Raw genomic sequence first — 21,720 nt, 5'->3', positions numbered from 1 at the left:
TATAGCGTTAAAAAGTCTTTAGTTAGTCTTTGTTAATAAGACTAGTGTTATACTAGTATTACTGTTATAGACTAGTATCAGTCAGAAAGCAAATATGGAATTTCAGAGATCAATTTTTTGTTTTTCTTTTATTTTTGTTTGTTTGATTTTTCAACGCCGCACGTCGCACCGCGCGATCGCGGCGACAGAAAGAGTCACCGAAGTCCGAGCAAGTTTCGTCAGCTTAAAGCAGGGGTGTCAAACTCAAAAGCTAACTTGGGCCATAATAATAAATAAACAATGCTTAACTTTAGGTGGGCCGCAAAAAAAAAGATCAATGTTCATAGAAACAAATATTTTTATTTTGACTAGTACATTGTAATATAATATAATATATATAATATATAATATATAATATATAATATATAATATATAATATATAATATATATAATAATATATATATATATATATATATATATATATATATATATATATATATATATATATATAATATATATAATAATATAATATATATATATAAAGTTAAATTATTGTTTACGTCCTGATGCTTGACATCAAAAATGTTCATCTCGGGCCGCGAGATCGACACCCCTGGCTCAAAGGATCGTTTCGAAGGAAGCTTCGCCGAGGAACGGTGGCTGGCGGCGGGCAGCGTTGGGAGACGGCCAAAATGGCGTCGAAAAATGACGGGACGGCAGTCCCGTTGCGTCGAAACCGACTTCGGTTTCGCCGGGACGTTGTAATTAATACGAGTAAGCGGCTGTTCCTCGGTGGCCCGTCCCTCGTGAACTTAGTCAGAGACAATGGGGGGACTCGCGCGATATATCACTGCCGCCTGCGCGCATCCCTCTTATAGGTAGCGCGGGCTGGGGGGCTGCGGGGACCGTTGCCCAACGCGAAGGCGCGGCAGGAGACGATCCGCCGTGATTTACGGTCGTGTCCGGCTACCGATTGTCGACTTTTCCCGACTTATAATAAATAGAAACGGCGGCGGAGGAGGGCGACGACGACGAAGAAGAAGAAGGGAGAAGAGTCAGCAGCAGCGAGAGTCCCGTCGGTCCGGGAAGAGGCTCCTCGCCGGAGGAGATCGGTCCGTTTACGGCGGCGCTTGGGCATCGATGACTACGATACCGGAGCCTAGAAAATGACGATTCCCTTAGAAGGCAGGGAGCCGGTGGCTTTGAGCTCCTCTGGCCGGCCGGTTTTTCAATAATTTCTTTTCCGTCGCCGTTTTCCCGTCGATCGAAACCTCGGGACCGTTTCCGCCGAGCTCCGCCGTGCTTTTTCCCTGGAAAAGGTCAACGAGACGGGGGATCAGGAAGGATAGCGGGGAGATACCTCCGGACGGCGAAGTACGACTAGAAGCAACCGACGGCCGTCTTGAGTTACAACGACGGAGGAGGCCGCGGCACTTCCGGGTTGCGGATGAAAGAGCCGTGGCCCTTTAGGTAGTAGCCATGAACAGCTTGTTGAACACGCCTTAACCCCGGCGACCTTGGCTCCGCGGCATGGCCTGGCCTGGCCTGGCCAGGCATGCCCAGACTCTCGCCGGTTATTAATACGAATGAAGAGGAATCTGCATAAGGCATAGCCCCAGCCGGCAACGGAGACGAGCGACGAGAAATCTCTGCTTCAACGATCCCGACGGCGCTCCGAAGTTCTTTGCTTTCTTTCTTGGTCGAGCTGGATCGCTCGGCCGGAGTTCGTCCGCTCGATATCGATCGAGGAGCTCGATCGATTGCTCCGCGGGCAGTTTCTTCGGTTTTGCGGAAGCGTTAATTCTTTGGTAATTACGGACTTCGTTGATCTTTTTTAAGGATTGCAGGTGCTAGCGTGTTTCCATCGCGTTGCGTAGCCTGCGAGAAGATCGAATAGAATAGATGAAGTGGAATGAGAAAGTGAGATCAAATAAAATGGATAAAGGAGAACAAGGAAGTAATACAGATACCAAACTGTTCCATTATCTGAACATATTATAGTGATTTCTTCCAGAAATGTTCGGAGGTCGGAATTGAAACCGACAGATTGGAGAATACTAAGCCGCGATTCCACGAGCTTCGCGACTCGTTTTTATAGTGAAAAAGGCAGCGACCAGCATTCCGGTGTAAATTAGTGTGAAAACGATGACTTAACTTTTTTATTTCTAATTTTTTGCCTCGATTCGAAGGCAATTCGGAGGCCATGTGACTCGATTCGAAGGCAATTCAGAGGCCACATTCCACGATTCGAAAGCAATTCGGCGACCACATGCCACGATTCGAAGGCAATTCGTAGACACAAACCGACAATTTTGTGTCATCTTCCAGCAATTCGCGTGCCGCAATAAATTACATAGGCGTGGGACTAGCACAGGCAAATTCGCAGCAACCCGAAATTTGCCATTTCCGGGAGAAATTAGGTACTCTGCATCGATAATCGAGATTCCATCGTGCACGAATATAAAAAAAAATCCACGCACAGACCGCGTCAGCCATCGTCCGCGAAGCGAACCGATCGACGAAACCGACTAAAACGAACGGATCGCATCGACGACCGAAAGATGCGAGCTTAAGAGGATCAACGGCACTTGTTCGCGGTGTCCGTTTTTCGTTGATCGCAGCAACCCGCCGCGGTAGCCCCGATAATGGAGCGAACGCTTTGCATCGTCCGACAGTCCGGCAACCGGAGGGCATCGTCGACGGAGGAGAAGTCGAATGCGGCCGTGGATTCCGATTGGGGCCCGTAATACCAGGGGTCCCCGGAGGCGATTACACAAAGTGGCGATAAGCGGCGACACTTTCGTGGGCGCCGGACGCGGCCGGGCCAGCGCCGGTGGCCGAGGACGCGATCTCCTCGGATGGAAATGAGACATTAAAAGCACGCGGGCCCCTCGGACGGCCTGTAATGGAGTTATTATACGCCGATAGATGAAGAAAGGAGAGAACGGTCCGCGGGAGGAGCGCGTTGCCGTTCGAGAAAGAGAGAGAGAGAGAGAGAGGGAGCGGAGAAAGAGAGGCGAGGAGCGACGGAAAAGTGGCATTCCTACGAAACGCGGAGGCCTCGATAGTCAGGACCGTGGACATTAGTAGCCGGTCGGCCTATCCCCGGTGAAATGACTTCGTTAATGGATCCAGCATCGGCTAGATGCTGTCCCCGGTCGTTGCCTCTGCTGTTGGCGCGAGCTGCGAGGATGCCGGCCCGATGGTCGGTCACCGTTCCGGCGAGCCCGCGTGTTTCAACGCGACGATTGTCCAGGAATGGAGGTCAACCGGGACGTACAGAAAACAGAGATTGTTTCGTTCTACGAGAGAAATTCTGAAGCACGAAGAAGCGCTCATCGACGCGGTTGCGAAAGAGATCGTAGCGCAACGATCGCCGAAGAACTGTCACCGAATCTTCTTCTGACACCGAATCTTAAAAGTAAGATGCGGATTAAATTTGAAATTCGGAGTTCCAGTGTTCCTTTCGGTCTGTCGAATGTGGCATCGTTTGCAGATAACAAATTCGTGCACACAAACATCGAGAAATACGCGATTGACGTTAATTGAAATTATAGCGTGGAAGAAATGTTGCATAAAGTTTGGCCAACTTGGGCCGTCGATAACTCCGCGAAAAATCCTCGCAGGACGGTGACTTTTCTTCTAAATTGAAGCTCGAAACCTCTACTTTAAGACACTGTTGCTAGATTTTTAAATTCCATGCGCCGTCGGCTCTGTAACCCTTTAAATGCGAGGCCATGTTCATCGTATGGAAAATTGCCAAGTTTTTGTCGCATCGAAAATTGCCAAATTCAACGAAACGCACGGACTTCGTAGAATTTTTGTCGGGGATGCCGTTTGCGGCTGAACGAAGCTCGATCCTTCCCCTTCAATTAAAAAAAAGAGAAACGCGGCTGCGATTTTTTCTCGCGAAGTTACAGCACTTTGAAGTAACCCTGTATCGAGGTATATTTGAGGTACCGGACCGTCGCTGGGATTTTTAAAATACCAAGCAGTTAAAGCACTGTCGCTTATGGTAAATTTCATCATTATAGTCTCGACGACGCTACATTCATTTGTATATACAGCTCGCCTCTCATTGGTCACTGTTTTTCGTTGATAACTCGTGAACGAAGCCGCGGATTGCATTTCCGTCAAGAAAAAAGTTACTTCGAAGCCCTTCTTTCCAGATTGCGAGACATTTTCGATACACCCTGTATATTTATATTCTTACATTGCGTCTACAAGTGGCTTGACGGAGCTAAACAGCATATTCGACGAATCAAAGCATACGGTTCGCCTCTCATTGGTCACTGTTCTTCGTTAATAACTCGCCGCGGATTGCCTTTCTGCCAAGGAAAAAGTTACTTCGAACTCCTTCTTTCCAGATTGCGAGACATTTTCGGGACACCCTGTGTATTTATATTTTTACGCTGCGTCTACAAGTGACTTGACGGAGCTAATCAGCATATTCGACTGATCAAAGCGTACGACTTGCACTCGGCGAACGCGGCGTGACCGTCGTTATCGAAAACACGGCGTTCATTCTTTTCCGATAACCGAGAAGATCCGTAAACCACGGGGTATCCTGTCGTCGCACGGCGAACAGATTCACGGGCTGTTAAGAAGGTGATCGGCCGTCGTGGATCCCGTGGGCTGGCAGTTCTTCTATTAAGGCAGGTCGCGGAGCCGCTGTAAATCAAGGGACTCGGGCGTAAAAGCCGGCCGGGGTTATTGCGCCACCGGCTTGTACCCGTTTTACCCCGGCGTTTTATTTCATAACTAGACGGGCCCGCCAAAGATCGGGCCCCGGGAATATAAAGAAGTGAAAGGAGAGACGTTCACTTGTCGCGGCCGGTTTCCCGACGGTTCTTCATCATTTTCTCCGCGGCTCGGCGCGGCTCGGCGCGGCGCGGAGCGGCGTAACCCCCGCACGATTGTCTTCGCGTCGATCGTGCTAATTTATACGCTGGATCGCCGAGCCAGATAGGATCGGGCCCGACGATGGAATTCAAGGGATCGTGATCGAGACACGCCGGTCGTGATCTCCGGCTGTTTCTGTCTGTTAAAGCCACGATCCTTTCCGTTAAACTATGCTCTCGCGCGACAGCGTTCGATTCCGCGAAACAAAATTCTTGCCTTCTGTACGCCGCGAACCGAGGAGATTCTGCGTCGTCTTCATCGCGCCTAACGATTCATTATCGAATCGCGCAGAACTTTCTCTCTCTCTCTCTCTCTCTCTCTCTCTCTCTCTCGCGGTAATGATTTTAATCGTTCGAGAATAACTTATCGGTATTCTCAAATTTTCTTCGCTATCTTTTCACTGTTCGAGGATTTTGTTTCGTTGTATGACGGAATCTTTATAAATCAAGCGAGGAAATATGATGTCCTCGATTCAAACATTGCTGGCCATCCACGTCCCTGGGAAGACGAAACTTGCCAGATGTGGATTACCCAGGGACCGAAGGCCCAAAGAAATAGCTTATTTTATACACTTGGGCAAAACAACCGAAATTCCTGGCCACCCGTAGCAAGCAATTTCGTTAAAAGTCGTTTCCGTCTTCTGCTCAAGTATTTCCTTCATGATCCACAGTTGGGCACCAAATGTCATTTCCCAGTCGTTTTTTTATGGTATGCACGTTCCACCGAGAAAAGGCATTTTCCGGACTATTGTTTGCTACGGCTAATTCTTGGGACACTCGGATTCTTCGTGTCCGACGCACCCCTACCTGCGGGTGACCCTTAGTTTGGGGCGGTCACTTTCATAATTTTGCGAACCAATTAATCGGGACGACCGTTTCCCTCCCTCCTCGCAAGAATCGAATAATCCACGAATCCGACTATCTCAATTTTAGAACACACCTACACCGAGTTTACCTCCGAGAACACACAACAAGCAGTCTACCGTCAACCCGAACACAAAATAGTCTATTCGCTAAAAAATCTACTCTGAATCGGTGTTAAGTTTAATATTCAAATATATTACAAGTTAAAAAAAAAAGGAAACACAGCTTATTATCCCTATCATCTTAAAAAATCGTAGGGAACCGCGTATATCAAATACGCGGAAAAACAAATTTTATATATATACAATTTTTGAATAAACGTACAAAATCCGGAGTCTCGCATTTTCATCGCTGCGAAAAATCGCAGCGAAAGCGCTTTCGAACAGCTTTATTATCGCTTCCGTTTCTGGGAGGTTCGAGGAGCCATTAAGCCACGCCCACTCGTCCGCGCGCGACGCGGAAAATAGCAAGGGTTACACAAAGTCCCGGGAGACAAGCATTCGCCCGGTGATTTGTGTTCGAAAGTTATTTCGAAACGAATTTCACGTAATCGCGAGCGTTCCGGCAATTTTATTATCGCTTCTCCCGCTGAAGAATTTAAAGGGCCACTAAATCCCGCCCACTTGCGCGCACTCCGGCCCCCGGCGCGCGCAATTGGAAGCATTCTTTCGGAGAACAGCGTCCGAAAGCTATTTTGAAACGTAATTACAGCCTGCAAGCGTTTCATTGTCGTCTCATGATCGATCGTCGTGAAGACGACAAAGGCATCGTCCGCCTAATGGAGTCCAAACGGCGGAGGACTCGATTATTCGAGATTGCATTCTCGAATCTGCCGCGACGAAGCCTCTCTAATAGTCCGGATAGGATCTCTGATCGGATACAAAGATCCGATAGCTTCGGATCGAAGCTTGCAACTTTAGAAAGATCTCCAGAATCTTACTGGATCGATCCGTAAGTTCGCGAGATCTTGATTTCGAGTCAAATCTCCTGCGCGACAGTGATCGGTCAACAGTCGTGTCCCGTGAATTTATTAACCCTTTGCACTCGAAAGCATTCTAATCGTAAATCTGAAACACTTTTTCTGACTTACAGTATTTCCATTTTATGCGACAAAGCGCATTTTATGCGTATGAAATTGAGTCCTGTGATTTTTACAACGGTTACGCTATTAATAATATTTTTCATTTAAACTATGACGATATTAAAATTATCTTGGAACGTGGTATAACATTTTCAACGGTGCCCCGGGGTCACCACTCGAGTGCAAATAATATAATATATATATTTACATATAATATAATATTATAATATGCGAATAATAAAGTGATACAGTAATGTTTCTCTAATTGTGACGCACAGATTGTCCACGGAAATGGACAAATTGGAAAGAGGAGATACGATTAATTTGAGTCTCGCGCCTCGTTTTTATAATTACCGATTCTCAACAACTATAAAAAACGAGGCGCAAGGCTCGAACAATCGTGTCTCCTCTTCCCAAATTGTCAATTTTTGTGGACAATCGACGCTCCACAATTTTCGTAAAACGAATCGCTCTATTATTATATCTATTAATAATAGAATTAATCTATTATTATAATTTATCATTATAATATAATTATATAATATAATTATTATATATATATATATATATATATATATATATATATATATATATATATATTTATTTCGTTTTGTTTGCGCGATTATAATAATAATAATTATATATATATATATATATATATATATATATATATATATATATATATATATAATCGATGTAAAAACATAAAAGCTAAATAGCAAATTCGTCCTTTACTCCCCTCCTCCCCCCGATCGTTTAAACAAATCGGAAGCAATACGTTAACATTCGTAACTCCGTCGTCGAATCGTTCTAACGTTTGAAATTGCATCCACTCAGTGTTTTACCATAAACGTATGAAAATCCGCGATCCTGAACGCGACTGTTAGGAAATTATCGTGCGGGAAATTTAAATCGAAATTAAAGCCGCCGCGTACGTATGGACGCGATCTATTAATTTGCGCTGCTTCCGGCGACCGAGCGCGGCCTGCTGGACAAAAAAAAACGTGGCTTGCCAATTAATTCGGCTGGGGGGGTGAGGGGGAGCCGGCGGTACGTTAATTTGCATAAGGAGCCGCGTGCTCGTGCTCGCTTCAAAGCCGAGGTTAGATGCGGCCGATTCCGCGGTTACCTGAAACAAGGAATCCGAGGCATTTGGCATTTATCCGGCGGCTTTCAACGGCCGGAAAGTTCGACGATACCCGCTCGGGGCGCGGATTATCGCGGATAAACGATTCCGTGAAAGTGAATCGTAGGCCTGGAGTCGCGCGCGCGCGCCGTCGACGCGGCGGCCGTATATTAAACGATTAATTTATTTTCACCGTGGAACGCGCGGCGGTCAGGGCTCGATTGTGCTTCTTTGTCCATAAACGTCCGTGCAGCCGCTTCCACGTTCTCCGAGTCTGCGCCTTCGTCCGCGCTTTCGCCTTCGTCTTCGCCTTCGTCGTTGCCTTCGCCGTTGCCGTTGCCGTCGCCGTGCCAGAAAACCCGGGAACAACGTCATAATTTCCGGTGGCCGGTTGGCCACACGATGAAGTCATTAATTGGTACATTAATTCCGAATTGCGGAACGCCGGGTCGCCTTTTTCGCCGCTCGAAGCCGCGCCGCGGCCGCCGGAATGAAGTGTCGGGCTCCTATCGCCGCGATTAAACGGACAATGTCTCCCTTAACGAAGCATGTTAATTAAAAATATTCGGTGTTCACCGCCGCGAACGCGGCCCCGCCGCGTTATCAGTGCCGATCTCTTCCTCTTTTCCCGCCGAAATGTGTCCGCAGATTCCTTCGCGATATCGGATCGCCGGCGTCCACGGAATTCAATGTTGTAAACTGTATTTTTATTCCGCCGGTTTTCGCCGCTCTCTCTCTTTCTCCCTCTCTCTCTCTCTCTCTCTCTCTCTCTCTCTCTCTTTCTTTCTTTCTCCGTGTCACCGAGGAGCCGATTCCCCCGTTTCGAAGACGGCACAGATGTAATTAGAGCTGTTTCTCAGGACTTCCTGAAAGCTTTTGGCTGTTGCTCCGACTTAATTTCTGATCGCGTTACCTTCGGCTGTCGCGCGCGCCCGGCTCTTCTCTTTTCGCACGAACGCGCCGAATCGTTCGTGGCGGACACGATTTTTACGTTTCGGCTGTGGCCGAATTTTCGTGCACTGTCGAAACCTCGCTAAACGTGCGCAACGAAGTCTCGTTGCGATAGGTTTTCTAGTTTCGCGGTAAAAAATTACCAAAGATGCCGACCTTCGGGTCAAAAAAATCCTGCGAAATGTTGTTTCGCTCGATCGTTTGCGACGAACTCAATTTTCATATTTTCTTGAATACAAAATTTCTGGCCGCGGTCGATACTGCACCAAAAATGTACACCCAAGTCCCATTGCAAAAGGTTCTCCCAGTTTCCCATTAAAAAATAATCAAGAATAGGTTAAAATACTGCAGCGAAACAACGCATTGCCCGATCGTTTGCGACGAACTCAATTTTCATTTTTTCTTGAATACAAAATTTCTAGACGCGGTCGACACTGTACCAAAAATGTTCACCGAAGTCCCATTGCAAAAGGTTGTCCTAGTTTCCCGTTAAAAAATGACCAATGATAAAAATAAAATGCTCCAGCAAAACATCGCATTGCCCGATCGCTTGCGACGAACCAAACTTCTGCTTCATCTTGGATACAAAATTTCTGAACACTGTCAAAACTATTCTAAAAATCTACGCTATTGTCCCGTGGCAATGGGACAATAGCCCCTTCCTAGTTTCTCGGTAAAAAGAGAAATCCCAACGTCGCGACACCGCTCAGCGACAATAAACGAGTGGATCGCGGTAAAGAAATGATCTCGACTGCGCCAAAACTAAGAGGCAAAGGCCGCGTGGTGGTACCCGATTATTTTGATCCCGGAGTGCTCGTGCACTCGAGGTCCGTGGAAGGCGAGGGCTGACCTCAGCGGAGGAGTCGAGCGAGAAACTCGGTCCGAGGCCCGGGGAACGTCGGGCGCCGCTTAATTATCATGCTAATTAGTCGCGGCGAGCCCCGCCGCGCGAGCGGCGAAAAACCCGGGTCACCTTCGAGCCTGTTGTTCCGTGATCGATTCGCGAAACCTCTCAGCGTGATCCTCGTTAATTATTTTATTGTCGGTGCCCGCGGCCGGCCACGTAATAAACAACGATCGAGGCGCAACGGAGGGAACGCGATTTACGTCGGCCGGTTTTAGCCCGTGGCCGCTTCGTCCGCGGCGAATCGGGCCACTCTCGATTCCGGACGATCGATTCCGCGATACATGGATCCCTGGATCCCCGCAGAAATCGCGCTGCCGCGAGAAATAATCGGCCCGCGAGCTTCGATCGTCGCTGGAAGCGCGATCGATTAAGAGCTCTTATGCTCGCGTTCGAGGCCTCCGGATCGCGTTAATCGGCGCTTAGGTGAATTTTTGCGAATGTTAACGAGTAAATCGTTTAATCGATTCTTCAGATACGGATTTCTATTTTTATCGTAGAAATCCGGCATATTTCTGCAATGCGCTCTTCGTTTGCGTTTATGTTCTGTTGCAGGCCGGTGGTACCACTTTGGTGCCATTTTAAAAAGCTGAGATAACATTTGAACTATATTTCTTGGGTGTTAAAAGGCAGCAAGCTAACTATAGCATTGTGCTTATTTAATTAAGAATTAAGTACGAAAATTCTTGGAAGACATATCTTAAGTTTTAGGAATTTATATTACCGCCACCTGCGAAATTTCTTTTTGAAATCTAAAATTTCCAAGCTACCATGCCGGCGTCAAACGAAAGAATCATATCCTAAGATCTGCGGACAGCATAGTGTTAACAGCGACACTTAATCTGTGTTTGACGAGTATACTCGTCGTCGCTGGATTCTCGCGACGCGTATAGGTGTGCGCATTGAAAAAAGAGGCGCCACAGCTAACTGGTTAATTTTAGGAATTCATATTACCGCCATCTTCAAAATCTTTTTTAAAATCTAAAATTTCCAAGCTATTATGCCGGCGTCAAACGAAAGAATCATATCTAAGATCTGCGGACGGCATAGTGTTAATTGGTGGAAGCCTGGCAAGCGAGAGATCCGGGTTCGAATCTATCCATCCGATCTATCCATCCGATCGATCGATCGAATAATTTTCTCCCACGTTATAGATCATCGAAGCGAACGAAAGTGTTGGAAAGAAAATTAGCGGGACGCAGCGCCGGGCGGAACCTCCGACGAGAATAAAATTTGCACGGTGGTTCCGGCGCGCATCGATCGGCGATCGAACGATCGAAAGAACGATCGCGAGAGAACGTTTCGGCTGTCGAACGGGAGCCGGCGGGCCGTAGATCCGGATTTTTACGGAGCTCTCGCGGGACGGGAGTTAATAAAAATGAACGGAACGCGGAATTAAACGAACCTCCGGTGAAAACAAAATTTGCATAGCTCGGCCGGCGTATTAATTAGCGATCGGGCCCCGAAATGATGGGCGAAAAACGGTGTTCGGGGGGGTGGTCCGGGGAGAAAAGAGGTGAGCGCGCCGAGAGAGGAAAGTTGTCGGCGCGGTCGCGGGAGGAACGAGGGGGGTGGCAGAGAGGGGGGATCCCCCCGAGGATCTCGGCGAGGAAGAGGAGGCTCTCCTCGTAAAGAAGGAAAGTCACAGCGTGTCGTTGCGCGCGCAGGATCATTAAGGCCATTAAGCGTTATCTCCGGCGAGGTAGACGCCGTTTAAATACAGGCTTTAACGCCGCGTGGCGCGAAACCGCGCGGAAACGCAGTCATCGGGTACACGTGGCCTCGCCGGGCCCGAGCCGAGCCCGAGCCGAGAACTATAACGTCACCTCGAAACCGGACGAGGGGCACCCCGGGGGGGGGGGAGAAGTTAGCCTGGCTCCGCGGCAAAAGAAGCAACGCCTCCTTAAACGGAGATACTAAATTCCTATTAACGGTCCTGTTAATTGCGACCACCTCGCCCGCCGACATCCACGATACAGAGTAACAGAAACTTCTCTACACGCCGGTTTCCCCGAACACGCTCGCTTCTACAAGATTCCATGGAGCCAGCCGGGCGACCTTCGCGTCCTTCGATGACGCGAGATCGTGCCTAGCCGCGCGCCGGCATCGACAGCCGATTATGGTTGCACGTCGAACAGCTGGCGGATTTCTAATCCGGGCTTGACCGATTGCTCCGAACCGACCGACGAGAGTCGGTTCTCTCCGTCGCGTTCGATGCCGTCTCTCCAGAGGATCCCGGGAACTTCGCTCGCGGTCAGGTCGGGCTTCCGGCATCGATAATGAAGTTTTTTCAACCGGGATGCAGATTCTATTCTGTCTCTTTGTTTAGTCGAAGTACGCGTAGTTTATTTGAAACAGATCTTATTCGAGGAATTTATACGAAATGCGGTACGAATTGTAGCTTCGTTGCGAATTACGGTGTACAGTAAATTCTTTCCAATTGTCGCTCGACAATTGTGAACGAAAATAGACAATTTGGGAAGAGGAGACACGATTGCCCATTTCTGTCTACAGCGAATTCTTCGTGATTGTCTTTCAGCTTCTGCACAAAAATGGACAATTAAAATAACCTCGCGGCTCGTCTTTATAGCCGTCGACAATCGGTAACCATAAAAACTAGCCTCAAGGTTATTTTAATTGCCCGTTTGCACCGATTGCTGTCCGATTAATCGCATCTCCTCCTCCCAAATTGTCCATTTTTGTTTCCAAGCTGAGCGCCAATTAACGAGAATTTACTATAAAAGAGAAATGGGAGGTTCCTGAGGTCATTCGAAGCAACTTTTTCCTTTGCGAAAACTTTCTCCGTGGCTTCGTTTACGAGTTATCAACGAAAAACACTGACCAATAAGAGGTGAACTCGGCTGGCGCGCGGCGGCCCAGCCAACGAGTGCACGGAGCCCGGTTCCGCTCATTGGCTCGGCCGTCTCGCGTCAAATGATCTCGCCTCTGATTGGTCACGGTTTTTCGTTAATAACTCGTAAACGAAGCCGCGGATTGCATTTTCGGTAAGGAAAAAGTTGCTTCGAATGACCTCCGGAATCCCCTACTTTCGGATTGCGAGACATTTTTGGGACACCCAGAATTTCCTGCAATCGAGTTACTTTGTAATCTCATAATTCCTCGAGCAATTCGACTGTAATTCTGCAGCGAATTCCGGCTGCAAGCGATCCGGGAGCCCGGCGAACGTTGCCTCGGAGATTCCGGAAACGTCTGGAGCCCGATCGGAAGTCTACGGTTAACAATGCAAAGGGTTCATCGACATCATAACTCTCCGGCTTGGCACGACAGCCGGGGATTAACGAGAGACTGCGCCGGGCTTCATAGAGAAAGAGAGACGTAGACGTCGCTATTCATTAGGATAAGATCGCCGGTAATCGTGCGTGCGTGCGTGCGCGCGCGCGCGCACACATCCGAAAGCAATTAAACGGGTAGCGAGTAGAAGATGTTTCCCATCGGGGCCCCGGAGAAGTTTTCGGGCCCCGGCTAGTATAGGAGAAGGCGAGATATGCCCGCGGACAGTCCCGCTCGTTCGCCGGCAATTAAATTTCATTAGCCGGGAACATTCCTCGGGCCAATCAACGCCACTTTCCAGCGCCGGAATAATCACCCGGCGAAGATAGAGAGGACCGTGAAGGAACCGGAGACGCAACGCGCCGCGGCGTCTCCGATCGTAAAACGCTTCTTATCCGAGGCGTCTGTTCACGTGCGGCGGGGTTCGATGCACCCGAGGGGGCATCAACTGTTTCGTCGCGAGCGACAATCACGCCCGGACGAACGGTATCCGTTCGGCGACAAGGCCCCGAGATCGTTAACCAACAGCTGTTCCGGTAGGGCAATCGGAGCTAGTTCACCGTGGGCTTAGCCGATTACTGTGCCTCTCGCTTCACCTTCGAGCGCGATTCGAACTAACTTTGCACTCGAAGCTATTTCAACTCTAAAATATAAAATCATTTTTCTAACTTACAGCATTTCTATTTTTTATGGAACAATGCATTTTATGCGCGTGAAATTGATACTTGGGACTCGCCCGATAGAGTTACGTTCTTAACAATTTTTTAAAATTTTATTTATTATATGTTATATATATTATATAGTATATTATTATATAGTAGTATAGTATATTATATATAGTATATTATTATATAGTAGTATAGTATATTATATATATATAATATATATATTATATTATATATTATTATATGTTATATAGTAAAACTTTTTTATTTTGTTAATATGAAGGTTATCTTAAAGCGTGATACAACAAATTTTAGTGCTGCCTCAGAGTCACCATTCGAGTGCAAAGGGTTAAAACTTTACGTTCGTCGTACAACGCGTATTCGAATTCGATCAGCTGTTCGTTCGTTGAAATTAACCCCTTCGGTACGTTCGACGACCGAGACTCTGTCGTCGTGCACTTGTTTCGCCTAAGTTACGGATGAAAATGAGCTTAGAAAAGAATCACGATATTGGTATTCGAAGCGTAAAGTGTCATTACTTGTCGTTTCTTGCTTCGCTGCCTACCACTTTGAATTGTTAACTTTTACAAGCATTTGATTTTCCCTGCGTTTCTCGCTGATCACGTATGTAAGCGTAATGTTAAGTGAATAAGCAACCATCAGTGATAGAATCGTTAATTTTATCAAATAAAATAGTCTTTTTCATGCGATATTTTCACAGCGACGCTTACTCTGTGTTCGACGAGTGTACTCGCCATCGCTTGATTCTCGCGCGCTTTGAAAAGGAGGCGCCACAGCCGACTGGTCAAGAGATGTCATTCAAATTGCCACAGTCGCGTTTGGTATAATAGCGAGAACTCGCGAATGCTGCTAACAGGGCGCGCACAGTAATTTGCTTTTCTAGCCTAATCGGCGTTCCGCGTTCGTTTCGCCGCTCCGACCAGGCCCGCGCGTCTCGGCGGTGCCGAGGAGGCGGGAGACTGTTCGAGGCTCTGCTAGAGGCAGAAGTGTTAGAGCCTGTCGGGTAAGCCTGTGAATTAAGATTGTGCTTGATTACTCGGGCAAGCCCGAGAACCTCTCGGACGACGAGGAAGAAGAATGAGGAAATCAAAATAAACGATACGTTCCCGGAGATAGCAGGCCAGGTGTGTACGCGCGTTAAGCTTGTCAGGGGAATGTGTGAACCGAGATTGAGCTTGACTACTCGAGGAAAATCGAGAGCCTGGTCTGCTCCGGCCGAGAGGAATGAGGAAATGCAGGATGCTGCCGGAGATAGAGCGTCCTAGGCGCGCATGTTACACCTGTCGGTAGCACCGTGAATTCGGATTGAGCGGCCTCGAGAGGATCCGCGCCGTGGAGAAGTTCTGACAGCAACAATAAGGAAGGAATAAGGAAGGAATCGGGACAGAAGGGTGCTTCCGAGGATGGCAGCCCGCGCGGATGCGCGTGTTACACCTGTTACGCCTGTCGGTGCGTTCGCGAATTAAGACTGGGCCCCCGACCGGTTCAACGGGGGCCTAGAATTCAAGAGCCTGGACAAGGCCCTGCTTGTTCCGGGAACTTTTCATACGTGCAAGGGCGAGCAAATGGAGGAACTAGGATCGAGCTCGACTACTTCTGAAGACGCATGCCTGGATACGCATAGTTTTTAGTCTTGTTGGTATAGGTGCGAACTAAGGTTGCGAGTCGGATCGCAGGCGTTTGCTATAATATTCTTTCGGTACAATATTCTTTCTTTCCTTACGTTAAGCGCGGAGCCTATTTTGCTGGGTTTTTCGTCGACGCGGCAGAACGGCATTGTTTTTTAACCTTGATACTAAAGGTCCCACGTGTCGATGCCGTCCAAACCGTAGGATCGATGTCAGTCTCTGAAAACTGACGCCGTCCAAAAAGGTACACTGTCATGTTATTATCAAATGTAATATATTATCAAAGTATCGATATATTATTATATAAAGTATCAATATATTATAATATGTTATCACAAAGTTTAGATTTTAAACATTATTGAAAGTGTCGCCGTTGTATGAATCGCGAGACTCAATTTCGTACGCGTAAAATGCGCTTTGTCTTGTAAAATGAAAGTACTATAAGTCGGAGAAATGATTTTAGATTTACAGTCAAAATGGCTTCGAGTGCAAAGGGTTAATAATGTTATCAAATTGAATTTGGTACACCAATCGATCGTTTTGCTGTTCTCAGTTCCGGCCATCTATTTTTGCCATAAGTGCATAAAACCCGCGGTGTAGTTATTAGCGCTCGGCTAGGTTACAGCCTGTTGCACACTTTACTTTCTTTCAAATATCGTTGCATCGTTGCATCGTTGCATCGTTGCTCGTCAGGTTATCTTCCAAACCGTGTCTCGCGTCGTCTGCTAGCCGATTTATTTGCACGAAGATTTCCAGTGCGACAACGACGAAGAAATGGAAGAAAGAAATTTCCCGAAGAAATGGAAATAAATGAAGGTACAGTAATGTCTCTCTAATTGACGCCCAGATTGACCACAAGAATGAACAATTTGGGAAGAGGAGATACGATTATTCGAGTCTTGCGGTTTATTTTTATAGTCATAAATTGTTCACAATTGTAAAAACGAGCCGCAAGGCTCGAATAATCGTATCTCCTCTTCCCAAATTATCCAATTTAGTGGACAATCTGAGCGTCAGTAAGGGAGACATTACTGTACTCAGCTTGTCTACAAAAAAGAACAATTTGATGGAACGAAATGGACAACAACTACGAAAATATAATAATCGTACCTCCTCTACCCGGATTGTCGATTTTCTTTTCCAAGTCGAAGGTCAATTAGGGAGAATTTACTGTACAGCAATGTCTCTCTAATCGACGCTCAGTTTGTCCGCAAAAATGAACAATTTAGGGAGAGGAGATACGATTATTCGAGCCTCGCGACTCGTTTTCGTAATTGTTGACAATCGGTAACTATAAAATCGAGCCGCGAGCCTCGGATAATCGTGTCTCCTCTTCTCGAACTGTCCATTTTCGTTTCCACGCTGAAGGTCAATTAGGGAGAATTTACCGCAGGGGTGTCAAACTCGCGGTCCGAGATGAACATTTTTGATGTCAAGTATCAGGACGTAAACAATAATTTAACTTTATATATATTATATATATATATATATATTATTATATATATTATATATTACATATTATATATTATATATATATATATTATTATATATATTATATATTATATATATATATATATATATATATATATATATATATATATATATATATATATTATATTATATTACAATGTACTAGTCAAAATAAAAATATTTGTTTCTATGAACATTGATTCTTTTTTTGCAGCCCATCTAAAGTTAAGCATTGTTTATTTGGCCCAAGTTAGCTTTTGAGTTTGACACCCCTGATTTACCGTATTTCGAGGAGGCGATCATCCGGCGTACAAATGGCAGCTCCGAAGATCGGAGGCGGTGTCTCCGGCGACCGAATCGACCGGGGTGCGTCGCGTGGCCACGCGACTTAAACCGCGACAAAGCCAGGCCCAAGGTCACGAACCTACCCGGCGCGGAAAAGGAAATCCCAGAGAGAGCCGGGTCCGGTACGCCGCGGGTCGCCGTTCGCCGGGCGAGACAAAACATTGTCCGCGCAGCGGGACACGATGTTTAAGGAGATGGGGGAAGAGCCCGGGGCGCGAGGTGTGCTTCAAATTGATTTGTTGTAAGTGATACGCCACCCTCGGCGAGCGAATGGCACAATAATTGGCTACATAAACAATGACCGATGAAACAATTTCTCATGTCGGGTCGCGCGCGTTCCCCGCGTGTCGCGACCGCTACACGGCCGCAACACGCCGCGCCGCGGCGGCCATAATCTCGCCGCCTTATCCGCGCTATAATTGAACCGCCGAGCCTCCTCGGCGTCATCCTCCTTCGATCGGCACCACCCTCCGCCCTCTTCTCTCTCACCCTACGCTCTATCTCGAATCCGACGGATGCGCCTAGCCGCGTGCAACCTCGCCGCGAGCGTTCTTCGCTCGCGTTCTTTCAGATGCTACGATTCTTCGGGAATACGGGAATTTCTCCCGGAAATGTTCGCCGGTCGGAATTGAAAACGATAGTTGGCAAGAAATGGCAGCGGCCAGCATGCCGGTGTGCATTAATGCGAGTGCATAGTAATGCTAGAATAAAATCGATGACTTAACTTTTTTATTTCTAATAATTTATTAATATACAATCTATAATTGATTAATTTATGTAATTGATATAATTAATAATATATGATATAATATATTAATATAATATTAATTAATAATAATAATAATAATATTAATAATATTATGATGTAATATAATAATATTATATTACATCATTATATAATATTATTATATTGTGAATAATATAATAATAATATTAATTAATAAATATGAATTATTATAAATAATATTAATTAATATATAATATAATAGTTTATTATTATTTCTAATCATTTATTCCTAATTTTCTGCCACGTTTCGAAGGCAATTCGGCGGATGAAAAGGTTATGAAAAGGACGAAGAAGTTTATGAAACAAATTCACCTAGAACCATTTTTATAATAGCAGACATTTATTTCTTTTCTCGGCAAGCTTCATAATTTAATCGTAACACGATAATATCCTTGAATTATTTAAACATTTCCACCGTCTCTCGAGTTTTGTGTATCCATTTTTCTCTAAAACGCATCAAAACCACAGTCTGACAATGACACAAATACGCGATAAAATCCGCAGTCTGACAGATACACGATCAAATCTGTCCCGTAGAAACGAGATAAAGCTTGCGTAAAAGAGAAGAAATTGAATTTACTTAAAAAGAACCGCAAAGAAACGTTCGAGAGTCGATGCTTTGCATACAATATAGCGTCGATTGCGCGAGCAGAAGGTTAAGGTTTAACCCTTCGCACTCGAAGTCATTTTAACTGTAAATCTAAACGAATTTCTCTGACTTACGGTACTTCCATTTTATAGTGCATTTTAAGTGCATTTCGATCGTGTAAAAATGACGTTGGAACGCGACGTAACAATTTCAGCGGTACATCAGAGTCGCTAGGCGAGCGCAAAGGGTTAACCCTTTGCTCTCGAAGCTATTTTATCTGTAAACGTAAAATAATATTTCTGGCTTATAGCATTTTCATTTTATATGGCAAAATGTATTTCATGCGTACGAAGTTGAGTTTTGTAACTCGCACAACAGTTACAATTTTTCAACAATTTTTTTTAATCTAAACTTTGTCAATATAAAAATTACCTTAGAACGTGACATAACAAATTTCAGTGGTGCCTCAGAGTCGCCACGCGAGCGCAAAGGGTTAACCCTTTGCTCTCGAAGCTATTTTATCTGTAAACGTAAAATAATATTTCTGGCTTATAGCATTTTCATTTTATATGGCAAAATGTATTTCATGCGTACGAAGTTGAGTTTTGTAACTCGCACAACAGTTACAATTTTTCAACAATTTTTTAAAATCTAAACTTTGTCAATATAAAAATTACCTTAGAACGTGACATAACAAATTTCAGTGGTGCCTCAGAGTCGCCACGCGAGTGCAAAGGGTTAAGTATCGCGGATCGGTCCCCGGTGATCGGTGTTTCTGTAACGAGACCTGCGGACGACCGAGGTGATTAGCGGTCGCACACAGAGGATCCGGCAACGCGGACTGAATCGCTCGTGGTCCAGGGCTCCGTGAGTCCTCTCTCTCTCTCTCTCTCTATCCGCTCCTGCCACCCACCAAGACGAACGATAACCGGGTTCGGGCCATTAAACTCGTAATTTGACGTGCGTCCATTTTCGACGTTCCCTCGGAACGAGGATCCGCTGCTGCTCGGTGAAAGAAGACGGCAGGGTTGGGCGCGCGGGGGGATGGCGTGGGGGCGAGCAGGGAGGGCCTCTCGGTGGCGCAACCCGCGAAAGCATGATAAATAAATCGGCCGTGGCTCGTTTGTATAACAACGCACGATTTGTATCGTAATAACTACACACGCGGTTGGTATTTGTGTTGCGATCAAAGGAACCGTGTTACTTGTATCCTGACGGAGAAATATCGTGCGCCCACGTGAAGTATGGATTACGGTTACCATCCCCGCGGTCCTTTTTTCCGCTCGCCGCTCGCGCGAGCTTCCATCGACGATCCTGCACCGTGCTGCACGCTGCGTTCCGCGTTGCACCGCGCGACCGGGAACTAGCGGGTTCTGAGTGTTCCGAGTTCGTTCTGGATTTTTCACCGTTTCCCGCCTCGATTCGATGCTCGCGACTCGCACCGGCGAGGAAGGAAGAGGAACACGGAGATTTCATCGTGCAAGTGGGCTACCATCTTTGACGTTGGTGTAGGAGTCGTTTATAACTCTGAATAGGGTAGAGAAGCCAATTACTGTGCTTTTTTGTTGGCGTACTTTGGGAGTTTTTGTTACTAAGAGCGCAATTTAAAGGATATTTCTTAGGGGCTGCGGGGTAAATTTCTAAATGATTCTGTTGGCGACGGACATTTTCGTATGACGCGAGTATCAAATAATAATAATAATATCAATAATATTAATAATAATAATAACATCAATAATTATGGTATTAATAATAATAATGTCAATAATATTAATAATAATAATATCAGTAATATTAATAATAATAATAATATCAGTAATATTAATAATAATAATATCAATAGTATTAATAATAATTTCAGTAACATTAACAATAATAATATCAATAATATTAATAATAATAATATCAACGCGATAAAACCTTTGTCACAATGAGTAATAATATTTCAGCAATCAGGCAAGGACGTATGAGATACGAAAACTTAACCCTTTGCACTCGAAACCTCGACTTAACTCTAAATCTAAAACAGTTTCTCCGACTTCCAACATTTTCCCTATATCCAACATCGTTCCTTTTGATGCGAACTCAGCTTAGTCTTGTAACCCGTACCGTATTAACGCTTTCGACGCAGTTTCCTGAATCATAAACATTGGAACTCGATGTAACAATTTTAACGACAAAGGGTTGAAACTAAAAAAGAAAGAAAAAAAAGAAAAGAAAGAAAAAGAAAACGAACTGAAATATAAAAACTTGAGAGAGCAGAAAGAAGAAAAGACAAATTGTTACGTAAGCGGGAGGATGAGAACGAACGACCTATCAGAAAAAAGAAAATTTCTGGAGCCAGTCACCGTCTGCCCACGATCTCCAAAGGATCGGTTACCGTGCCCCGGTTACTGGCGCCCAGTCTCCCCGAGCACCCTGTGCCTCGATCGCCGAGTGCTCTCTTCTCCCCGGAGAGTGGCACCGAGAGCCTCGATAAACCGTGCACGATGCGAAATTTAATGCTCGACACGCTTCCATTTTGGTATTCCATAAAAACAATGTAAAACAATAAGAAGCCATTAGTCAGGTTCGCGTAGCCGGGAGAGAGATCCCGACGGTCTCGGGATCTTTCAGGCCAGGCCAGGCCAACCTCGGGGATTGATAAATTAGCGGCGCGTCGAAAATTTCTGAATGTAGAGCAACCGGCCTGTCCGTGGTTATCTGCGATCGATTAATTTACGCTCGCGCGCCTCGGCATCGGCGCGTTCCCTCGCCCGGAGATTTACGAGGGGCTCGCGAGCCAAGGTCACCGCGCAAGAAGGATTTATTTCGCGAATTTCGCAGACGAGGGGCGCGGGGAGCACCGCGGGCAGCGAGAGAAAAAGAGGAAAAGGGAATGAGCAGAGCGGAGGAGAGCAGAGCAGAGAGCAGAGGAGAACAGAGCAGAGCAGAGAGCAGATGAGAACAGAGCAGAGAGCAGAGGAGAGGAGAGCAGAGAGCAGAGCAGAGAGCAGAGCAGAACAGAGCAGAGCAGAGTAGAGCTGAGCAGTGCAGAGCTTAGCAGAGCGAAGCAGAGCAGAGCGAAGCGAAGCAGAGCAGAGCAGAGCTTAGCAAAGCAGAGCTTAGTAGAGCAGAG

The 21,720-nt window shown here is 46.1% G+C and overlaps 1 protein-coding gene across 3 annotated transcripts in view; it reads left to right on the top strand.

Moving 5' to 3' along the window:
• Positions 1-21,720, top strand: part of LOC117218107 (uncharacterized) — a 135,218-nt gene that overhangs the window by 54,731 nt on the left and 58,767 nt on the right. The gene's annotated exons all lie outside the window — the stretch shown is intronic.

This window comes from Megalopta genalis, chromosome 1 (genome assembly GCF_051020955.1).
Source record: "Megalopta genalis isolate 19385.01 chromosome 1, iyMegGena1_principal, whole genome shotgun sequence".
NCBI lineage: Eukaryota > Metazoa > Arthropoda > Insecta > Hymenoptera > Halictidae > Megalopta > Megalopta genalis.
This window is presented reverse-complemented; position numbering and strand designations above follow the sequence as displayed.